This window comes from Protopterus annectens, chromosome 7.part1 (assembly GCF_019279795.1).
Source record: "Protopterus annectens isolate FY-2018-M chromosome 7.part1, PAN1.0, whole genome shotgun sequence".
NCBI lineage: Eukaryota > Metazoa > Chordata > Ceratodontiformes > Protopteridae > Protopterus > Protopterus annectens.
In genome coordinates, this window is record NC_056740.1 from 517,787,651 (window position 1) to 517,794,633 (window position 6,983).

Here is a 6,983-nt window from a genome sequence, read left to right on the forward strand (position 1 = left end):
CTTTTCTGATCTCCTTAAAGTCCAAGGTGTAGGTCAGAGCCACACTCTTATCCCAGTAAGGCTCCTGTAAGTCCTTATACCTGTTCCTAAAAACTGTCATATATCTATTGTCTGGCTCTACAAGAGTGGGGTTATTAGCTTTAAGTCCAAAATAGCTTGAACAATGGATCTAACTAGCCTAGTGCTGTAACCTCAAGCTACGATCTCTAGAACAACAATGCTGTTGGTGAAGTCTTGGAGGCTTTTTGATGTCCTGGCTATCCACAGCCCTTGTGATTTGATCACATTCCCTTTGGTAATGTGAAGATGCATGATGTTGCTATAGAAGTGTAAATTAATATTTTTTGGCTTCCTATGTAAGTAGTTGATGGGTTTTCCTGTGGTTGGGTTTTGAAGATAGTCAAGTCTAGAAAGTTCACCTTTTATTAGCTATGGTGAATAGTAAATCTATCTACATGAGTATATGACACTCCATTGAAAGCCATATTTTAAAAAAGTAAAGGATCGCACATACATGTTGGAACATCAACTGATTGAAATTGTAAGAAAAGAACATAAAAACATTCTTTTAGGAGGAGGGCAAGCACCCTTCACCCCCTCCCCAGCCCCTACTAATTATATATACCAACTCTGCAATTGCAGCACAGTGTGGAAAGTGTAAAGTCCCTGAACCCTGCTGCACTGCAAACTTGCACTAAGTAATGGCAGCATTCTTCAGTCAAATGCCTATTCAATAGAGTGTGCCAGCATTACGAACATTCGATAGTCTGTCTGGTTCCCAGGTATATTTCTTTCTATCTCTCTCTTTTATATATATATATATATATATATATATATATATATATATATATATTTAGGGTTTCACTTCATAATCTCGAAATGCTGAAATAACGAATTTCAGCATTCCGAGAACATGAAGCCGAACCATTCATAATACCGAAACCCACAATCACGAATCACACAATCACGAACATACATACACCATACACTACATAACACACATACACACCATTCCACCCACAGCACAGAAACCACACAACCCTACACAAAATATAAGCAGGAGGGCAAGCCACAAACCCCCTACTTATATATACCAACTCCGAGATCGCACATTACAGAAAAAAAAAAAAAAACTCACACCATGGCATTCTCCACTCGCTCGCACACAAATACACATCACACATACACAAGCACCAACAAGTCCAACACTCACACTCATACTTACACCTCTCCACCCTTACCCACACATACAATATACAAAAACATACACAAACACTCACTCACTTGCAATTTCAGGAACCATAACACAACACGCTACATACTAGAAATGCATAAGCGTGGATTTGAGATATTTAAATTCGCTCTTATGCACTTAAGGTATTCCAGATTTTTGGCTTCATGGTCTCAGAATGCTGAATTTCGGTATTTCAGCATTTCGAGATTATGAAGTGAAACTATATATATATATATATATATATATATATATATATATATATATATATATATAGAGACACACACACACACACACACACACACACACACACACACATATATATATATATATATATATATATATATATACATAGATAGATATAGATATATAGATATATATATAGCTCTACTTTACAAGGTCGAAGTTTCGAAACTTTAGACTGCAAATGGTCGAGACCATAAGATCAAAGTTTTAAAACTTTGAAATTGAAATACAAAAATAAAAACATTTTTTACATTTTTGCAGGGGAGCAACTTCCCACACCCTACACACCCCCATGATAAATAAATATACCAGCTCTGAGATGACACTACAATGAGGAAAATGATAAATTTCCCATTCTGCAATGTACGGCGATCTCCATTCAAAACTTTCAAAGTTTCAAACCTTCAGTCTTATGGTCTCAATTCAAGCTTGTGAAGGGACTCCATATATATATATATATATATATATATATATATATATATATTTATATATATATATATATATATATAGGGTTTATGTCACTTTAGCGAAAAACCTAATCCTCGAATTACTATTTGTTGAACACTAACCGTCGAAAACTTAATCCATCGAACGTGCATTTAATCAAAGTTTTTCCAAGGGGAAAAAAAAACAATTATCCATAATCCAGAATTTACCCTTTTCCCCACTGTAGTGCAATCTTAGAGTTGGTATATCTAGTTGGGGGAGTATGGGGGGCTACCTGGGTAGGTTTTAAATTTTGTGATTTTTGCGTTTGGCCAAGCGTTTTTTTCCCCCTTGAAAAAACTTCGATTAAAAGCATGTTCGATGGATGAAGTTTTTGACGGTTAGTGTTTGACAAATAGTTATTCGAAGATTAGGTTTTTCCCTAAAGTGCAAGCAATATTTATTTCAGAGGTTTGGAAGGTGCTGGGGTAAAAACTCATGTCTCCATTATTTTTTATTTATATGTTACTGAATATTTAGGTCCCTGGTTCTAGTACTGGAGGAGTCCGTTGACCCTCAGAGATACAAGATGTCTGAGACAATTGGGTCTCTTATTGCATGCTTAAAAGTTTAGAAGACATTGAATAATGAGACAGAGCCTAGAGCCTCCTTAGGCCTGGTATACTTTTGGTTAGGAATCTTTGAGTTTTTCTAATTATTTGATATGTTTAGTGTGCTACATCCTGAGGACATAGTATTCCATAATTGCTCTGATCAATGCTAAATATAAGGGAGGGATTACCTATTTAGACCTTGATGATAGTTATTTGGCAATTAGCTGTGCTCAATGAGAGGATTTTCTGACAAATATTGCCAAATGAAGGGCAACAGAAAACTAATTATCCATCCAGCTTCCAAGATCCTTGACTATATTTTCCTTCCCTATGGTGTGTTGTCTATACAGTATGATAAGGGGAAGAGTTATCTACCAAAAGTGCTGATCCTGTACTTTTTAGTATTTAGATTGAGCCCATTTTAGTACATTAAGAGTTGACTATACGGAGCTTATTCTGGAGGGTTTGACTATTACAGGGTGATGTAACAAAAAGCCTCAGTTTGCAGTCAACTGCCAGCTCAGTTAGAGGTATTTGTTCTCTGCTTGGAGATCTGAGAAGTAAAGTCCTGAAATGACAGGTACCAGCACCAAGCCCTGAGGGACAGTCTAGGTCATTATTATACTTAAACCAGGTGTGTGTGGCACAGAACACATGGGCAACCAAAAGATGCTCTGAAAAAACATCATAGTAAATTATTAATACCAGCCAAAATAAATTTGTAAGATAAACAGTTTTGTCTTCTAAAACTTGAAAACTTCATCAGATGAAAGCATTTGAAAAAACAGGCCTATTTTATAATCCAGTTTCAAAGTTACTAGAGTAGCCACATGATTGCCAAGCCTCTGCAGAACCAAAGACATTTAAAGAGACAATGCTGTACCTAGAAAACTAGATGGCACTGTAGCATATAGTGTATTATACTAGAACGAATATAATGAATAATAAATACAAAACCAGAAATAATGCTGTCCTTTAATTAGTTCCTTATCTTACACTTTTCTTCTCCCCACACATTCTCTCTTTTTCCTCTGACTTCATCTGTTCTCGTGCTGTAATTAAGGCTGCTTTTAGTTATGCTACATTGAACAGGATTTTTTTCATATGTGGCAAGGTTATCATTTTTAAAGACTGCAATCTTGTTCATACAAGGCTCTCTTTTACTATACTAACAACTCTTATTTCTTTCATATTGTTCTTCACCTTCTGAACGGTCTTATAAATGGTCCATTTGTATCAGCACCCACCTCTTAACAAAACATAAATAGCTGAAATAGCTCAGTTGGGAGAGCGTTAGACTGAATATCTAAAGGTCTCTGGTTCAATCCTGGGTTTTGGCAAGGAAACCTTATCACCCCTGGGATCACTTCTGTGTTCCTGCTAGGCAGAGGCACAGTAAACTAATCTTAAAAGGGTACCAACTTTACAGAGGCACCGTAGGCTAATTTAATAGGGAGGCGGAAGCCAAATATACTCTGGCTAGGCTTATAAATGCCCTAGGGCAGATAGCCTAGTATCTACCTATGAACCTAAATATGTAATCTAATCTAAATAGTTTAATACCTTCAAAGGCTAGGTGGAGAATAGAACCCCCTAATTTCTTAATGTGTCCAATATTCAAAAGTTCCTGTTTGGAAGATGGATGCCTCCTGACCAAGGAGTAGGGTCATTTTTGATGGCTCTACCACAAGTGCAAACAATACATAGGGGCAAAAATGTAACCTGATTTTCTGAGGACTAGGGTAACTATATAAGGATGTTATCAAACGTTTTGAATATGTTTGCAAACATATCTACTATGAGTGAAATCTCTGCTAATTTTCACAACTGACCTTCTGCAGTCTCCTGTCCGGAGAGATTAGGACATCAATGGGCCACTGCCCATATTTGGACATCTGTTAACCAGGTAAACTCACTGGACATGTATTCCTTTTCAGGAGTGACATGGCAATGCTGTCTAGTCAAATGACTTGCTTAGAGTTACTTAATAGACAAATGGAGATGGAAAGAATCAAACCCTGTACTCTTGTTTACAGGAATCAATTCATTAACTTCTCAAGCTGGAATCCTCTAGATAAGATGAAACAGGTTCTGCTCCTTTCTTTTTATGTAAATCTCTGATATCTAATGGAACTCCATTTGAGGACTGTTATTTATCATTTTTGTAAGACTGTCCCTGTGTCCTCTTAATGGGAAAACATCAGATAAGAGTAATTTAGCTGTTCATTAAGGAGAAACTGGATCATCTGTTATAAGGCTCAGGAGAAGGAATCTAATAACTCCTTAAGCCAAAGAAAACCTCAGTGATCATGTAGGCTTGTGAAGAGGCTTAGAAACTTGCCAGGAGAGAGGAATGACAAGGACAACAATGGTTGACTGAAAAAACTCCACATTTAGCAATTTCCACCCGTTCCTCTAATGGATTAGGGGAGTACCCCCTGCATCTCATGCTGTCAGTGATAGGAAACTAGTGGCACCTAAGAGCAGGAGTGAGCGTAAACAGTGAATATTGGCAAAGCATGACCCTAGAGATCTGTCCCACTGAAAGTAAAAGGACTGACATTACAAAAAAAAAAAAAAAAGAAAAAAAGATTACAGTAGGACCAGGGTAAGCAGCATGAATGCTAATAGGGCAAGTGCAGTGGAACAGACACCAGATGGAGTGGCATCTGGAGCAGATGTCTCTGGGACTGATGTCCCCACAGTAGCAAAATGTTGAACTGATGCTGTTCTGATACAGTTAGAGTCGGATACCTAAGATTCACAGATGAATCCATACATTTAATGGTTGGTGCCAGCCAAACATAATCATTGTCAACAGCAGAGGTAGGTATATATCTGATAGGAGATGGAGAAGATAATCTGGGACAAGCACCACTGGTGTTACCAAATGAGAAGAAGAGGAAAGATTACAAGGAAAAATGCAGGTGCTGGCTACAAAGACAAAGGCATTTTCTAGACCTGAGACTGAGGCTCTGTGATGAGTAGGATCAGAAACTACATAGCTTGTTTCTTCATCAGTTGTGCAACTTGCAAATATCTGGTGAAAATAGGTGAAATCTCTATGGTGCTTTTCTGGCTTCCCTTCTTTTTCTGAATGATGGCAAGATTTTCCTAGGAAGAGAACTGATACACTGCAAAGTTTCAAGATCAATTCACATATACTGGAGATTTTCATGCATTAAGTAGTTTTCTAATGCTTAACTATGGGGCAGTTGCTGGACAAAGCCATTTTGATGAACAAGGCCTGAGGTCTACATAAATCATAAACAGGTACAAATGATAGTAACGCTGTTATCCTGAAGAACGTGGAGCAACAATGGCTTTATCAGCACGATGCATGTTGTAATAAAGAGAATTAAAAGTATGTATTTTGTGCCTCAAATTAAATAAAGACAGCTAGAGGCCATGGTGTGCATCAAAGGTGCTCCACATCAGAAATGCATGAATCACTCTATATTGGCAGTGCATCCTGTGACTAAGGGGACACAGGTAGTAGATTTTGAAAGTACTATGGGTCAAGTGGTCCTAACAACAGTGTCATCAGTTCCTGTAGCCAAATTCTGTTTGATGTTAAGTTTCAGACTTCACATACAAGGGTGGTCTCTCTTTTCTACTCTGTAGTTATACCTTTGAGAAGGGTGCTGGACACGGTTAGTACTAATCATTAGTCACTGGTTAGATGTCATGTAGTTATGTTTGTACTAGTTGTTAGCAAGATGACCTCACTACAGCAGTGAGTTGTAGAAAGTAAAATTCCATCTTTGAATTTTGAACGTTTTCTCAGTTTTTCAGAATATTCAGTCTTCTTGGAAACTGTGTAAGGGGAGTAGTGTTTGATAGGGTAGCACATCATGACCGTATAGTTCAATTGGGAGTCTTCAACGGCCATAAGAGTGATAAAGGAGAAATGATGGAAATATGTGGAGAGGTGTAATTGTAAGAAATAATTTGCCTGATATAATCCCAGAGGTGAATTATTATTGAAATTCTGTGCTTTTTAAGGATTGTCCCAGTTGAAGACCATGTTGGCAGACATGGCTGTCAAACCTGTACTTTATATCATAGTAACTTTGATCAGAAATCAAGGACTGAAACTGTAATCATACCATCTCACCTGAGGCACTCAGGTCACGCGAGGTGCTAAGCTATCAACTGATCACCACTTTGCAGTGAGTAGAACAGACAGATGGGGCAAAAGCTGGTCAAACCTGAGAAATGTTATGATGTAGAAAAGACATCTTGGGAACATGTAAGTAATACCACATAGCACAAATGCAGCTTGTACCTGTTGATCAGCATGAGATCTGAATAAGTTCTGTTCAATTTAACAGTAGCCCAGGTAGTGTCAAGGAGCTCTCAACATTTTAACGCATAAATTCTAGGCAAAGCCAAAATAAGGAGAAACAGAGGCCCAAAATCACTGATAGATTTTAAATTTTGTTAAAATAAACTTAAAGTTGCAT

At 37.5% G+C, this 6,983-nt stretch overlaps 1 non-coding gene across 1 annotated transcript; it reads left to right on the forward strand.

Moving 5' to 3' along the window:
- Window positions 1–3,784: 3,784 nt before the first annotated feature.
- Window positions 3,785–3,857, forward strand: TRNAF-GAA. Its single transcript has one exon. It is a non-coding gene; the product is annotated as a tRNA-Phe (tRNA).
- The last annotated feature ends 3,126 nt before the right edge of the window (window positions 3,858–6,983 follow it).